This window comes from Triturus cristatus, chromosome 4_2 (assembly GCF_964204655.1).
Source record: "Triturus cristatus chromosome 4_2, aTriCri1.1, whole genome shotgun sequence".
NCBI classification, from domain to species: domain Eukaryota; kingdom Metazoa; phylum Chordata; class Amphibia; order Caudata; family Salamandridae; genus Triturus; species Triturus cristatus.
This window is the reverse complement of record NC_140586.1, coordinates 575,242,133-575,259,904: the sequence shown is the minus strand read 5'-3', so window position 1 is coordinate 575,259,904 and position 17,772 is coordinate 575,242,133.

The window sequence follows — 17,772 nt, the reverse complement described above, 5'->3', positions numbered from 1 at the left end:
TGGCCTCGTAGATATGGTGTAAGGCGCTGCAGCACAAGTCGCTGCGTTGCCTCACACTGCCCCAGGAAGGCGTGCCATGGATGTTGCAGAGGGTGTTCCCACTCAGCGCCCATGGTTTTTTACGCATTCCCAGATTTACAACATAGCGTAGATCTGGGAATGCGTCAAAACCCTGCAGCTCCTCAGGGGTGGTGTAACGGTTGTTTTTGTGAAGGACGGTGTCCCTTCCTGCATTAAGTCAACCTAATTTCAATGCAGGCCTGCTTGCATCATGGTGCAAGGGTGCCAGCTAGGCAGCCATTCGTGCTCCAGCGCAGGGTAAGAGGACAATAATGAGCCATATTGATATGATACGGCACATTTCTGGCCTTTTCTTTTGACACAGGGCAGCACAGCAAAGTGACATGCAGCGGTGCCTTGCGCCAAATTGTTGTAAATAAAGCCCTTTGTCTTTTTAAACAATGCTGTATGACTGAAAATCATTCATGCGCAGGAAAAAAGGTAAGCTGTTTAACCATACAGTCAACAGTGGTACTTAATAAAAACAGAGGTCCATTGCCATTTCCATGAAATACCTGACAGGAGGAGGACATGGAAAACTAATGTGGACCTCATTTGCATGGTTAAATATAAAAATGGCAGCCCAGCAAAGCTGTTCTATTAGGAGCTACCGCAAGTAATGCCTACTAAGATAGGTTGGCACATTTATTTTCAGAAAACACTATGGGCCTCATTATGATATGGGTGCTATTTATTGCACCTGATAAATAACAATACTATGCGGTACGTTATTTATTGGGTGCAATAAATAGCACCTATTACATCTTTCTGGGGAACAACATGTGGATTTTGGTGTTTTACGTGCTAAAATCCACATGATACAGTAAATACTTTATGCTTTACCCCTGTTAAATTTCGGCAGGTTCAATGTATACGGAAGGAGCATGCAATTATTATTGCACATATGATAACGTATACTACCCCTGTGCTATTACAATTGATAAATTCATTAATACAATAACTTTTCTTGGTATTGTATGAAAAAAAATGTTATTAATGCCCAGATGTTGCATATTCCACATACATAGAAACCTTTGGGTTGCTGTGGTAACCAGTTTCCCCCATCTGTTTTTAATGGTTATACATAATTCCTAGGTATTAAATTCCCTATGGTTTGACATCTTTTATAGATTACCATTGGTTTATCTCCAATACACCCCGCCAGTCCCGGTACTCCACTGAGCAAATTCCAATGTTTGCTCAGTATTCTAAAGATCTTGTCTTGTTTTGCACTGTAAGTGGTCACGAAAGCCAATCTATCATGCGTACGTGATCTGTCTTTTTGTATGAGGTTTGTTTCTCTCTTAATGGACATTACTCTTGTTCGTGCCCGATGAAGATCCTCATTAGCATACCCTCTATTCTTAAGTCTCCTTTGTAAATTGTCTAGTTCTGATTTAAAATCCTCTTCTTTACTGCAATTCCTACGAATTTGCACCATTTCACCAAAGGGAATCCCCTTAATGACTCCCTTTGGGTGGGAACTGCCTGCTCTTAATATAGAATTGGTCGCCGCTGTCTTTCTAAATAACCTGCTCTTGACCTGCTGATTTTCCATGAAGGCTGAGGTTTTTAATGCCTTCGACAACTATCACAAGTATTAAATAACACTCAACTCATAATTCCATCTTCGGCACAACCAGGGGTTTAAGCAGTGGTCAGAAATTAATGACCTACTCATAATCAAGCCCTTAGTCAGCTGTGGAGGATTTAGCACTACAGGAGTGAGCTTTCATGATCCATCAGATGAGAATATAGCACTTGGGGCAAAGTGACCCTTTTTGGTACCGTGGCAAACCTGTAACTATTGTAGAAAGGGCCTGAAACCCATTCCCAAGTTAATGCAGTTCGTAATTGCCCCATCCGTACAAGTGGTGTCAGTTTGATTCTGAAGTTGTTAGTCTGATGTGTTTTCTATAGTCTTCATCATACATCCAACAATAATATTTAGGAATGCAAACCATTTTTCAGCTTTTAATACTGAAGGTTGTTTTGTGTGGATTGCTGCCTGAAAGCTGGAGCCTGACCTCACTGTATTTCAGATGAGATGAAACCTCTGATTGTACACTAGTGTCTGGATCTGCTAATAATTTTGCAGCATGCTATCAACATATGACCGAACCTCTCCATTTTGTTAGGGGAGAAACAACTGATGATATTAAAGTTAACACCTTGACTGCCTTAGATGCACTCTCTTCAGTGCCTGGGAGTGCAACCATCTCTATTCACAGACAGCACTGCTATTGCTGGTGCCTGAGGGAGGAGCCTCTGTAGTGTCTGAGAGTGCAACATCGCTAATGATAGATGGCACTGCCATCCCTGGTGCCTGGGAGAGGAGCTTTCTGTAGTGTCTGAGTATGCACCACCTCTAGTCACAGACAGCACTGCCATCTCTGGTGCCTGAGAGAGGAGCCTCTGTAGTGTCTGAGAGTGCACCATCTCTAGTGATAGACAGCACTGCCATCTCTGGTGCCTGAGAGAGGAGCCTCTGTAGTGCCTGAGAGTGCACCATCTCTAGTGATAGACGGCACTGCCATCTCTGGTACCTGAGAGAGAAGCTTTCTGTAGTGTCTGAGCAGGCACCATCACTAGTCACAGACAGCACTGCCATCTCTGGTGCCTGAGAGAGGAGCTTTCTGTAGTGTCTGAGCATGCACCATCTTTATTCACAGACAGCACTGCCATCTCTGGTGCCTGAGAGAGGAGCTTCTGTAGTGTCTGAGAGTGCACCATCTCTAGTGATAGACGGCACTGCCATCTCTGGTGCCTGAGAGACGAGCTTTCTTTAGTGTCTGAGCAGGCACCATCACTAGTCACAGACGACACTGCCATCTTTGGTGCCTGAGAGAGGAGATTTCTGTAGTGTCTGAGAGTGCACCATCTCTTGTCACAGACAGCACTGCCATCTCTGGTGCCTGAGAGAGGAGCCTCTGTAGTGTCTGAGAGTACACCATCTCTAGTGATAGATGGCACTGCCATCTCTAGTGCCTGAGAAAGGAGCTTTCTGTAGTGTCTGAGCAGGCACCATCAGTAGTCACAGACAGCACTGCCATCTCTGGTGCCTGATAGAGGAGCTTTCTGTAGTGTCTGAGCATGCGCAATCTCTATTCACAGACAGCACTGCCATCTCTGGTGCCTGAGATAGGAGCATCTTTAGTGTCTGAGAGTGCACCATCTCTAGTGATAGACGGCACTGCCATCTCTGGTGCCTGAGAGAGGAGCTTTCTGTAGTATCTGAGTATGCACCATCTCTAGTCACAGACAGCATTACCATCTCTGGTGTCTGAGAGAGGAGCCTCTGTAGTGTCTGAAAGTGCACCATCTCTAGTGATAGACGGCACTGCCATCTCTTGTGCCTGAGAGAGGAGCCTCTGTAGTGTCTGAGAATGCACCATCACTAGACACAGACAGCACTGCCATCTCCGGTGACTGAGAGAGGAGCTTTCTGTAGTGTCTGAGCATGCACCATCTCTATTTACAGATAGCACTGCCGTCTCTGGTGCCTGAGAGAGGAGCGTTCTGTAGTGACTGAGAAGGCAACATCACTAGTCACAGACAACACTGCTATCTTTGCTGCCTGAGAGAGGAGCTTTCTGTAGTGTCTGAGAGTGCACCATCTCTTGTCACAGACAGCACTGCAATCGCTGGTGCCTCAGAGAGGAGCCTCTGTTGTTTCTGAGTGTGCAAAATCTCTAGTGATAGACGGCACTGCCATCTCTGGTGCCTGAGAGAGGAGCTTTCTTTAGTGTCTGAGCAGGCACCATCACTAGTCACAGACAACACTGCCATCTTTGGTGCCTGAGAGAGGAGCTCTCTGTAGCGTCTGAGAGTGCACCATCTCTTGTCACAGACAGCACTGCCATCTCTGGTGCCTGAGAGAGGAGCCTCTGTAGTGTCTGAGAGTGCACCATCTCTAGTGAAAGACGGCACTGCCATTTCTGGTGCCTGAGGGAGGAGCTTTCTGTAGTGTCTGAGCAGGCACCATCACTAGTCACAGACAGCACTGCCATCTCTGGTGCCTGAGAGAGGAGCTTGTTGTAGTGTCTGAGCATGCACCATCTCTATTCACAGACAGCACTGCCGTCTCTAGTGCCTGAGAGAGGAGCATTCTGTAGTGTCTGAAGGTGTACCATATCTAGTGATAGACGGCACTGCCATCTCTGGTGCCTGAGAGAGGAGCTTTCTGTAGTGTCTGAGTATGCACCATCTCTAGTCACAGACAGCACTACTATCTCTGGTGCCTGAGAGAGGAGCCTCTGTAGTGTCTGAGAGTGCACCATCTCTAGTGATAGACGGCACTGCCATCTCTGGTGCCTGCGAGAGGAGCCTCTGTAGTGTCTGAGATTGCACCATCACTAGTCACAGACAGCACTGCCATCTCTGGTGACTGAGAGAGGAGCTTTCTGTAGTGTCTGAGCAGGCACCATCACTAGTCACAGACGACGCTGTCATCTTTGGTGCCTGAGAGAGGAGCTTTCTGTAGTGTCTGAGAGTGCACCATCTCTTGTCTTAGACAGCGCTGCCATCTCTGGTGCCTGAGAGAGGAGCCTCTGTGGTGTCTGAGAGTGCACTATCTCTAGTGATAGACGGCACTGCCATCTCTGGTGCCTGAGAGAGGAGCTTTCTGTAGTGTCTGGGCAGGTACCATCACTAGTCACACACAACACTGCCATCTTTGGTGCCTGAGAGAGGAGCTTTCTGTAGTGTCTGAGAGTGCACCATCTCTTGTCACAGACATCACTGCCTTCTCTGGTTCCTGAGAGAGGAGGTTTTTCTAAGAATGCAGTTCTTAGTAGTTCTGCACCTGCAGTGGCTAAGATTTAAGCCATACTTAGTACCTGAGAGTACTGCCATTTTGTGCCAAAGGAGGCTACAATGTGGAGAGTCTGGGAATGCTACCACCTTTGCGGCTGCCCGAGGCCCCCGTTGGGGGCCACTAAAGAGGGCAGCCCTCTAGTGCCACTGGGTCACCCCACACCCCCATTATGGTCAGGGACCCTGGGAGGAGTCCCCCCAGCCTTGTTGCGGCACTCAATGTGAGTGTCACTTCCTGTGCGAGAGGACGGGGGAGGTCTATATAGCCCTCCCCCACCATCTGGACGTCCTCTTTTGCGTGCCAGACAAGCAGTCTGTAGTGCTTGGCCCTCGGTCGCTCTGCTGGAGGCGATGTCCGGCCGTGTCACCGTTGGGCCATTTGGCCTGGGAGCTGCGTCTGTGGTTTTGCGTGGTGAGGAATTTTTGGTGAATAGAGGTGAGGGTCCGATTGCATTGACGGCACCATTAGGGCCGGTTGTTGCCCCAGGCTTATTGCAGGCCTGGCCAGGCAATTATGGGGGACAATGTGAGCGGCTAGTCCTGGGAGGTGTGAGCCAGGCAGGCTTGTGCTTTGTTGCAGTGATTTCGTTCTGCCCTCCGCAGCCCCCTCTGGGGGGGGGTTGCGGGCGGATTGGTTGTTGCTGCCTTTGCCAGGGCACACGTGGTGCAGCTCTTGTTCCAAGGGCTGGCGGACAGCGCTGGGGCAGTGGCCTAGCGAAACTTGAGGGGCTCCTCCTGGCAAAGACTACAGAGCCTGGAGGAGTGCAGTCAGGGGCCCTGTCTATATTAGTGCCACAGTCTAGGCGATATTTCACTTTTGTGCTGCCCGATCATGGTTGCTGCGAAGGGGGGGAGCGGGTTGCTCTCTGGAGTCGGGGGCAGATGGCAGTGCGCGTGGGTCTGCGGAAGGCCACACGGCATTTGTTGGGTTTGTGTTGTTGACCGATTGGAGCGATGGGCCGGCGGAGGACTGTGGCACACCTCCCCCAGAGGGGAATGGGGTTGCTTTGTTTTCCTCCCATAAGACCCGGGCGGCGCCCATGTGGCCAATGGCTCCTGCCTCCGTGCGCCGTGGGGGGGGTGCCTCGCCATGCGCTGCGGGGGAGAGATTGAGGAGGATTTTGGGATGGTGGCACACTATTGGACGCCATTATTGGTGTTGCTGGGGCGGTCAGCGCCTGTGGCGTGTTGCATTGTGACTGCCTTGACCTCGTCGGTGGAGCATTTTCATTTCCCAGGAGCAGAGGTCCCATGACGGGTTGCCGGTTGTGACATGCTCCCCCCCCAGGTGTGATGGAAGGTGATTGGGCATTAGTCACACGTCAGGCCTTTTCGGTGGGGCCGCGGCGGAGCCAATTTTTCAGTGGACAATTCCTGTTGTTTGGCTGCGGGAGGGACCAGTCACACAGAGTGGTGTGGTCACTAACATGGTCCATGTGGCGGCTGTTCGGTGTTGTGTCAAACCAGCAATGATAATCAGTGCGTACGGCAATCCATGGGGAATTGAGTTTGGTTTGTTTTGTTTTTAAAGAGTGGTGTGCTTTTTCTGTTCTTGAACTGAGTTGATTTGTGTTGGGGGCCGTTTTGGCGCCTGGGACATTGGCCAAGCGTTGGTCAAGCTACGCAGAAATGCTTTGTTTTTTAATGTGGCACATGTCTCCATGCCGGGTGGCCGCGGGGTTCTGGAGCGGCGTGCCGACCTCGGCCGACTGGGGCCAGTGGGTGGGGAGCATTGTTTGGGCGGGAGACTCCAGGGCTTCGCGCCCCCCTCCCTCAGCGGAACTGTTTGTGGCATGCTCCGAGGGCAGTTGGACTTGACCGGAGGGGGCGAGCTTGAGCCCGCAGCTGACGCATGCTCGGGGGCCGCTCATTGCCACTGATGGAGATGCGGAGTTTGCCTTCCCCTGTGCCGCAGCTGGGGTGGTGGCCTCGGCTCCCCTCACCTCTTCCGTGGGAGTTGGTGGCTGCGTGGCTCCAAGCTCGGGTGGGCGACTGGGCTAAGCAGGGGGAGACTAAGACCGATTTGGCTTTGCTTTGGAAGAAAGAAAAAAAAAAAAAGGAAAGAAAATAGAAAAACCACCACCAGCGTGGGGCGTCGGTGTTGTTGTGGTGGGGTGACCAGGTGTCCCAGATTTGCCAGGACGGTCCCGGGTTTTCGCCGGCGGTCCCGGAGGATTTCGGAAAATGTAGCTCATGTCCCGGTTTTTAAGGCGAGTCGACTGAAAACCGCGCGAGGGGCTTTTTTGTGTTTTGAAAAGCAGGGATAGTTAGCAGTTGTTTCAAGACAGCAATTTGATTAACAGGCAAGCTACTGGGTTTCAGAGTTGCATTTCATGTATGTTGCTACTGCCCGGTCTGTAGTTCTCTGCTGAGGAGCGCCGTCATTCTGTGCGCCCGCTTGAAGTAAATTGTAGTCCTTCTTCTGTTTTTTGGGATGTACTGGTTTTGGCTTTAGAGTTCTGGTCACTCTTTGTTGTGGTGAGTCGGCGGCCCACTTCTGGGGGCAATTTTTCTTTTGTCTCCTGGCGGCGCCCATCCCCACTGTTTGCCACTGGGCATCCTTTTCTGGGGAGGCTCCAACTTCGGTGGGCGCAACTAGGACGGGTCGGTGCGGCCCCTGCCCCTTGGTGAGTTCGCCCCCGCGGGGAGGATGCCACTGCAGCCAGTGCGACCCCTTGGCTGCAGCGGGCACAGGCTAGAATCTCGTTGCCTGATCAGAGGCAAGGCGCCAGTGTTTGTGTGAGAGGGTGGCAGCCTGTGGAGCCATGGGTGGTTCCCTCCGCAGCTCCACCCAAGGCAAAGGTTTGCTTGGTCTCTGGGTTCATTTGGTTGGTATTGCCCAGCATTCCGTTGTGCAAATGGGGTGGCGCCAGGTGGCATATCAAATTGATGGGTGCCGGTCGCGTTGACGGTTTGCTCTGCCAGGGTGCAGTGGGGGCTGGGGTCTCTCATTGGTACTGGTGCTGCTTTGGGCTGAAGAGTGCAGGAAGAGTGGGGCCTTTGGGTGAGTGCACTGAACAAATGTTTTGCTGTTCGGCCAACAGGGTCTTTTGCCGCCTAGCGGTATGCATGTTGCCCTTGCGGTGTCGCATTGGAGGAGCGCGGCTACTGCTGACAGTTTGAAGGGTGGTCATACATCTGAGGGAGTGTGGTTGGGGGACTTGAGGGGGCACTGTTGGGGGGTGCTAGTGAGGGAGTCCATGGGGGGCGCCAACAAACATTGTTGCACAGGGCGCCTCTAGAGTTAAAGCCGGCCCTGGTCCGCACGTCCCCCATCACATGGAGCAGTCTAGGTATAATAACACATAGGCTCACTCCAAACTTGGAAATGTTTCACAAAAAGCAGCCTCAAAACCTGGTCATATTAGAATTTCGCTGCTATGGCTGTAAGTACTGATATGGATATGTTCCCCCTTTGCCTTTGTTTGGTTCGCTCGCTAGACAGTGTCTCTCATAGTCCTTGAATGGCCATCCATAGTTGCTGCAATTATGAGAATGCCACACATAGCTATTAGGAACCTGGCAGCCTGGGATGGGGGTGGCAAGCCCAGGCGCAGCTGGTGTCGGTGCCTGGGCCCCCAGGTTAGATCGTACAGCTTAGGGGCCCATACACCTGTTTTGGCCTCCTTTTCCCTAGACATTCTCATAGCGCGCTGCTTTTAACTTCCCCCAATTCGGGTCACAATTATCCTGGCCTTTCATAATAATAATCTACATTTGTAAAGCGCGAACAATCACCGGTAAGGGTCTCTAGGCGCTGGGGGCCGTCGGGAAGATTAAGCAAGCTATTCCCCAGAGTCACATGGTGCTGGGATAATCTGCCGCCGGGGATCGAACCGTGATCCCCAGATTCCGGAGTCAGTCGCCCTGGCCGCGGCGCCACACCTCTTCCACTTCCACTTCCATTAGGGTTCACACTGGCCAGCGGTTTTCATGTTTCCCCCCTCAGGGCTCCTGTCCCAGCCCTAGTCTGCTCCAGCGTGAGTCAGGATTTGAGCCCATCTTGAGCGCTGCTTATTATCTTAGGCAACAAACGACAAAGTCAGCAGGACTCGATTGGGGAGGACTGATGTTACTTGCACACCCTAGATGCAATGAAAGAATCAGCCATATACAAGTGTGGCAGGACACTAGTCGAAGCTCAGACTCTTAGCCCATGGGTGTAAGCCACAACCTTAATTACAGTGGCCAGACACCGAGAGAGACCAACCATTGCTGGTATTCCAGAGCAGGACACAACCTTATCCCTCCCCCCTTGGAGAGTACCCCATTGCGGGGGACATTGACTGACTTGTTAATCTTTGAGTGGGGCCACATGGGCGGGGTGCACTGCGTTTTGGTGTTTGAGACAGGCGCTCACAGGCCTTGTCGTTACGCATATTATCAATGGCAGGGGTCACTAATATTTGACAATGCTCTGACAATGTGCAAAGATACTTGCAATTTTAGGACACACAACTACGTGCAGGGATGTTTTTGGTATAAGACCAAGAGTGGGGCAAGATTTTACGAAACCACTGGCGTCGGGCATCTGTGGTTGTTCAGAGAGTTCAGAGAGCGGTGGGGTCCATTGCTCCCAGTGTCTCCAAACTGCTTCATTATCCTGGCCTCAGAACGGGGTGCACTGCGGGTCGGTGGCTCTGCCCGTGGTCCGCCTGCTAGGCACTGATGACTGGCACTGTGCTTGTGGGCAATGGTCAGGCACGATTCATTCACTGAACCTGTACTGTTAATTATGGTCTCTCATGTTCGGTTTATTACCCAACACTTGGGATGCATCTGGTTGGAGTAGCATTCCAGAAGCTTAACCATGGCTTATTTTGCGCTGCTGGTGTCTTTTATAACTGGCCGGGTTCTTCTGCATCCGTGTTTCACATAGGGCCTCTCTGGTGCGCATGGTGCATTCACTTTGGCAGTTTAGCGGGGGCCAGTGTTGTCTACTGACCCTCGCACAGGTCATGGTCCATATTCTTACAACGAAGCCATAAGTGGTTGCTTATTTACCTTATGCAACTATCACCCATTGAAAGTCAAGGGTCCTGGCTTGCTGTAGGGGTCATGTTACGGTTGATTATATTTCTGGACACAAGGGTAGAAGAGACAGAACTAAGCAGCACACCATGCTGAGCAAAGAGGTACAGCTTTGATGTTTAATCATTGTTAAAGCCAATGGTACTGGTGTGTTGTAGGTGTACTGTGGTTTTGTAGTATATATCCAGAGGCAATGTCAGATGCCGCAAAACACCAGCCGGCAGCACACTAAGCTTAGCATGAAACACCAGCGTACGGGTCAGCCATGCAGACAGTAGGGACAGGTTGTCTAGTATCGGCTACGTCTCTACAATGCCCCAGATGAACTGATTCTATGGTTTCGTCTGGCTATGGCTGGGTTTCACACACATTTTACCTGTTTTACAGGGGGGTATGGTTGATTTCCGTTGATTGGGGGTGTTGCGTAGTGCAATGGTCCCATTTGCGGTTGAGCTTGCTTTCATTGAAGGCGTTGTTCAGGGGTGGATCCTTCAGTGGTGCCTTGGTGAGTGACTTGTGCGGGGGGTTGGGTTTGTGGCGCCTTTCCTATGGAGTCGGGATGTTCGGTGTAAACCTCGGTGTCCTGTTTGGCGCCTGGGTGGCGTGCGCCGTGAGGTCTGTTTCGTATTATTGCATTGAGCGAAGATTTCGCTGCTTGGCCAACAAGGTCCTTTGGCCACCAGGAGTTATGCATGTGGCCCTTATCAGTGTCTTATCATGTGCTACTGATGACAAATGGCTAAATGGGTGTCGGTTTTGGCCGGGGCTCGGCAAGTATGGTCTCATCTTTCTCACCTAACACTTGTGCATTATCAGCCTAGAAGCCAAGCATTCTACACGGGGCTCTGCTCACACCAAAGTGGGCCAAGATCACACAAAGCACAGGATGAGAGTGCGGTGTCAGTCATATATGGCGAATTATGAGAAATATGCCAGAGGGAGCATATATGACATCACAGGCTTGATCAGTGATATTATCATGGTTCATCCTTTGTCCCAATATGGACAAAAGTTACGGACAGGCTCTGTTTTGCAAAGAATAGTTATTTTGTCTCCGCATGTGCCTCGTTCACAGTTCAGTGAGGTCAATTTTGTCTCCAACGCGGGGATTGTGCGCCGTATTCCATTTCCAAAGGGCTCCCGCTTTCCGCTTTCGGCACCTGGCTCATGTGCAGGTGACCTGTCTGGCTGTTGTGGAAGTTGATTAGTGTAATGGTCCCATTTGCGGTTGAGCTTGCTATTCATCGAAGGGAGACATTTATGAATGTTCAACACGTTAGGGTGACAGTCCCACCAGTTCAGAAAGGAAGCATTTTCAATATGCCACGGAAAGAAGCCAGAATTCTGGCTTCAGTTATCTTATACAACTAACAAGCATTGTTAAAGCCAAGGGTACTGGCGTGTTGTAGTTACTGTGGTTTTGTAGTATATATCCGGAGGCAATTTCAGAAGCTGCAAAATAACAGTCTGCCTTTCCCACCGGTTACCAGCCCAATGGTGGAAAAGTCTAATTTTTCACGTACTCAGGAAACTTCAACGCAAAAAGAGGCATTGCGAAACATTGAGACTGCATTGTGCAATTGACTACGAAGACCCTCATGCGGAACACCTGCAGGCACCATATAGAATCAGGTACCATGTACACTTTGTGGGCATCCCCCTGCAGCAAAGGGCCGGTATCAGGTAGCTTCTGCTAAGACATATTAACCCGCACTTTAACCAGGGCAGCAGGCGGGTGGTGATAGTTGTCAGCTAACAGTGTGATGCGGCGCAGATACGTTTGGTAAACACTGCGTTAGTGCCAAATGGCGACAGGGTATTATCGACCTTTTGGCGTGCCAAAATTCAGGAAAGGGCAGGTATTTGCACATAACTTTCCCCCTGGTTCCACAGACTTGTCTGCCCCCCTGGGTTATCCTTCTGCGGGCTAGAACCAGACAATAGAAGGGGCATCTTTTGGGACTGGGGTCCCTAACACTTTGATAGTCAAGCGCTGGGGTAGATGTACCATGAAAGGCATGGTCACTACTTGGGTTGCCCCCAAGTTCTGGGGTCAAACTGGGTTGGAGCATTAAGTCTTCAGTCCTTGGGTAGCATCCAGCAACCCTTCAATCCAAGTAAGGGCAGTTAGCGATAGATAATTTCAGCGAGTGGGTAACATACACTGGCTAGTCAGCGGCTTCGTGCCCCGGGGGCATGCACGCTATACAAATACACAGAGCTGCAACCAGAAGGGTGCCAAGTGGCAAAAAACCAGTAAAGAGGTGTGTCTCTGGCGTCCCAGCTAGGTGGAGCCAGTCCCATCTAGAGGTACACCCGGGCGAACATGGTGTGCTCCTTAAGGTTCGCATGACCGAGGCAGTGTGTGGCATCTCCCACATCAAGTGTTAGGCACTAGATTACAGACAGTGTGCCCTGTATCGAATCAGACAGATTCTCTGAGCGGGTATGCCTAGGGGGCTTCACCAGCAGGAGCTGAGCGTTCGAAATTCCCATAAGGAATAAGGGATGCAGGGCAAGTGCTGTAGGGCAGCTGTGCTCATTGTCTCATACGCCTGTTATGGACATCCCTGTGCGCATGGATTTAGCAAGTAAAGGGACTGTGCCAGGGTTAAGTATTATACCCTCTCCCGTATAGCCTAAGCTGGCAAGCAGGTGTAGGAACGGTCTTCTAACATGTGAGCTGCTGTCCCAGAGAGGGAAGACACATGTGTCCAGTCACACACGGTGCTAGATGGGCGGCTGCCAGTGTGATCAGCAAATAGGTGGGGCATCGTGAACCAGGGTGTCTGAAACGGTCCCGCCCAGAGTTGGGACGGGGATGAGTCATGTGACGCAGTGGAACTTTCCCGCGTGAGGTGAATAGTGCTTGGCACAACTTCACAGGCCGAAACGGCGTTTTCGTTTCATCAGACACTAGCTGATCCAAGCTAACGTCTAGGGCTATTGGGATATAAATGGGGTATCGATAACAAGTAGGGATGTTCTCTTTCATCTAGATTTGCAGGAGGCTCTAGACAGGAGAGTTAGTGGGCAAGACTATAGCTGTTTTGGTGGGGGGCTCTGGCGGCGACAGTGGCCGCCTCCAGAGCTGTGGCGGAGTTACAGGGCGATCTGGAAGCAAATGGGTACAGAAGGGTACAGAAGGGTACCTCTGCGCAGCGCCATAGGGGGGTATCAGAGCCAAAGACCAGGAGCCTCATGGGAGTTTCCTGGAAAACCGTGTCTGCGCCCCGTTAGTCCTTCGGGCGGTTGTGGGAACAACCGGGGGTTTGCCTTGCTACGCTCCGCCCTGAAAGGGGCATGTGTAATAAGGGACCATGTGTCACATGATCCAGGAAGAGTGTCACCAGAGGGGTAGCACAGATGGGGTTCGCCCCAGTGCTGCTTGGCTCATCAGGCGGGCAGGCAGCCCAGAAGGGTGCCTGCCCTTGGATAGCCCGTAAGATAACCCACCATATTACATAACGGTGTATGTAATAAACCTGCAGCAGTTTTACCCAAACAAAAAATGTGTGGTGTGTTTATTTATTGGCATGCATGCTATGTGTGGTGGGGTGGGTAGTGTTGCCCATGGTGGTGCTATGCGGCTGCCCGAGGCCCCCGCAGGGGGACACTAAAGAGAGCAGCCCTCTAATGCCACTGGGGCACCCCACAACCCCCTTATGGTCAGGGACCCTGGGAGGAGTGTTTCCCCCCCAGCCTTGTTGTGGCGCGCAAGGTGAGCGTCACTTCCTGTGCGCGAGGACTGGGGGAGGTCTATATAGGCCTCCCCCACCATCTGGACATCCTCTTTTGTGCGCCGGACACGCCGTCTCCCACCCTACCGCTTACCCGGCGTGGTTTGTGGCAGGCAGGAGGCAGAGAATGTTGTAATGTTGTCCTTTTTCGTTGCAGGCAGAGTTACAGGGCAATCTGGTAGCAAATTGGTACAGAAGGGTACCTCTGCGCAGCACCATAGGGGGTGCCAGAGCCAAAGACCAGGAGCCTCATGGAAGGCTCCTGGAAAACCGTGTCGGCGCCCCGTTAGTCCTACGGGCGGTTGTGGGCCTGAACAACCGGGGGCTTGCCTTGCTACGCTCTGCCCTGAAAGGGGCGTGAGTAATAAGGGACCATGTGTCACGTGATCCGGGAAGAGGATCACCAAAAGGGGCAGCACAGTTGGGGTTCGCCCCAGTGCTGCTTGGCTCATCAGGCGGGCAGGAGGCTAGAAGGTTGCCTGCCCTTGGATCGCCCGTAAGATAACCCACCATATTACATAACGGTGTATGTAGTAAACCTGCAGCAATTTTACCCAAACAAAAAATGTGTGGTGTGTTTATTTATTGGCATGCATGCTATGTGTGGTGGGGTGGGTAGTGTTGCCCATGGTGGTGCTATAGTCCTTAGAATCCCTGGCATTGTATGCCCCTCGAAGCCTTTCACATTCTTGTGCCTATTGTGCTGTAAACTGTCCTGCCTTGGGGTGCAGTTATCTCCAGTTCCAGTAACTCTATTGTCCAGGAACCCAACCATCTTTAGCACTTGAGGGACAGGAATCAATCTGCCCTTGCGACAGGCTGTGTATTAACCAAATATAATCGTGCCACATTTTATTTAAGTATTTATGTAAGTAACTGCATTTCATTTATCTCCTTTCTTCTATGATTTCTGAAATGTTAACATTACATTTAATATAGCATGGCATCAGTAGGGCGTGAATGAGCTGAAAATGGATACTACATTGAAAGTTGTTCCAAACAAGGGCCCGAACATATGTTTGGCCGGGGGCCCCCAAAATCATTAAGATGCCCTGCTGATAGTCCAAAAGACCTTTTTAATGTGTTTAGCGATGACCAGTTGGAAAACATCTCTAACCATTGCTCGGTATTTCTCTGTCTAAAACATAATCATACCTTTTAGTGTATTTACTTTTTTTATACAAGATTATATTGTCAACAGAATTATTACTTTGTCTCCCTGCCTTTGCATGGGCGCTCTCAGAAGAAGTCTTTCCGTATTGTAATATAAAATGTGCCTGAGTGAACCGCACAATGTAAAGGTTTTAATTTACAGCCCATAAATGAAGTTCCTACATGTAATATACAATATTCAAATGCAATATGAGAACCAATAACTATAGCTGGTCCAAAATGAGATGCATGTTATGGCAAGTTAAGAAAAGTAATGAAAACGGAACTGCTTATGGAGTGAGGAGATTCTAGGACTGTGTTCTTAGAATGAATGGCTCCTCGATTCGAAGCACGGCTGCTCAGGTTTTAAAACCTGAAGTGGACGCCAGATAGGCACATGGTGCACCAGCCAATCATTATGCATCGCCCTAATGACCCCCTGGGGTGTGAAGTGAAGGACAGCCCATCACGGCGCGTCAAGCGCTCTTCAGACGTCCATTTTGTTGAAGACACTTCAACAGCAAAGCACACTTCAGATCCCACCCGAGCTCACCCCCTCTGAGCTGTCCAGTCGTCCATTTATCAGCCCTTTATTGACAGATTTTATAAACTCATTACCTTTTTGATTACAACATCATCTGAGCAGCTCCTGTAATCCCCCTGCAGTCCCAGCGGTGTCCTCTATTGAATTTACAGACTGCAGGGAGCAGACAGCTCGGCGGTTTCTGTGAATACAGTGCGGCTCGCGGTACCGCATTTCCCTGTAAAGGAGACAAAAGGAATGATTTTATTTATGCAATATGCATGAGGGAGATGGAAAAAAAGTGAGCTTTAAAGGAATGCAAATGTATGGCAGAGTGTACGTATTTGTTTTGATTCCAATAATTGCTGTGATGTTAGCTGTTGAGGCCCAAATTCGGAATAATTATGGGTACCCAGAAAAAAAACGCATTCGTGTCCCCTCGTTGAGTTCAGAAAATAAACGCACGAGAGCCAAATACCAATCACCCTAGTTTGTATACAAAATTGAATTTAATCAATGTACTCTATATACAAGCAAATTAGTTAAATTAACACTTGAACCTCACAGAGTAAAACATATTGCCTGTGGTTTATTTTTTACTAATTGCTTGGCTTATTAATCTATTTGGCGAACAAAGCAAAAACCAAAGGAAATGATGGACGGAGTGTTGAACATTGCAAGCACTCACCCCCAGTCAACTGATCTGGGTTTAATCCATCACCATTCTTTAGCCCACTCTGCCACCCCAGTTCAGACATGGCCATATGCAAATCAGTCTGACCCTGTGCCTCATGGGAACAGTCCAGCCCGAACTGCCAAGCCATGTCTTCCCTGGACCGGAAACAAGCTTCCTAGGACCGGTTTCTGGCATTTCAGCCGTCTTCAGCCAGGCTTGCTTGAATCCAGTGGCAAAGTGAGCAAGGGACTCACGTCTGAGCATACCCTGCCAACTTATGGCGAACAAAGCAAAAACCAAAGGAAATGATGGACGGAGTGTTGAACATTGCAAGCACTCACCCCCAGTCAACTGATCTGGGTTTAATCCATCACCATTCTTTAGCCCACTCTGCCACCCCAGTTCAGACATGGCCATATGCAAATCAGTCTGACCCTGTGCCTCATGGGAACAGTCCAGCCCGAACTGCCAAGCCAGAAACCGGTCCTAGGAAGCTTGTTTCCGGTCCAGGGAAGTGTTTGCAATGTTCAACACTCCGTCCATCATTTCCTTTGGTTTTTGGTTTTTGCTTTATTAATCTATTTACCTTCGCGAGACTTCGCAGGCATTTTTAAAGCAGCCAATGAAAATTGCCCTTTTCATTTTTTTACACTGTAGGTTTAAAAAAACAGAAAAGCTGAACAGGCTTTTATGTCAAAGTCAAAGTCAAAGTCAAAGTTTGCTTTATTCGGTTAAAATTTTAAAACCATCAAAGCACAGAACAGTAATTCTATGTACAGGCAAATACAATTACAAAAGAAATTTTAACACACAGAAAAATAAATACAAAACAATTTGGCGCTAAATACAATGACAGTATGTCTTTCAATTAATTCAGTAATATTACAATCTAAAAATCATTTCTCCTTAAAAATTCCATCTTCAACAGTTTGTTAAGCTCAATACTCCTTGGGAAATGAGGGGAATAACTAAATAAACTGAGCCCTATTTCTAGATCTTAAAGCACCCACGATGAAGCTCGCAACCCCAAAACAAATCAAAGAAGACTCCAACATTTGTAAATAGGCCAACGCAGGCCTTACTTGCTCAAATTGACGATTCTTGAAAATCGGAAGAATATATTTTTTTCGCTGAGAAGAGTAAAATTTACAAAAAAATATCATGTGCAACATGTTTTGTTCAGAGATGTTGTCACAAGGACAAGGCCCCAAAGTTCCCTCTTTGAAGAAGCCTTTGGGGTAGGCCAATAGCCAAGGGAGCATACCATGCTTAAACCTTATTAGCAAAAACTTATGAAAAGGTTTGTTAATGTAGGTTAAGTAAGGCTGGATCTCGCCACCTGAACTCAACATAACAAACCTCCTAACTGTCGGTTTCCCCAACTCATCTCCTTCCCTTGACGACTTTGCTCTTGTCAAAATTTGGGTCTTAAGGGCCTTGATTTGCTCTTTACTCAGCGCACAAGGACTGGTAAACAGTTCAAGACAGCCAAGCGACTTCAAGTTATTTTTAATATAACAGATCCATGGGATAGACATAGCTTCATCTAGGGACAAGCAATCTTGAATAATTTGTTGGTTTAGATTTGGAGGCTGCTGCGCCCAAACCCTCAACCAGCCTAGTAACGGTGCCACAGATATTTGGTCAGCAAGATATCCCACCCCCAGATCCTCATGTATATTAAAAGTTGGTGCAGAAGGGGGAAGAGACAACAATTTCCTGAAAAAAGTATTTTCTACTGCTTACATGTCAGGAGAGGCCTTATAACCCCAGAC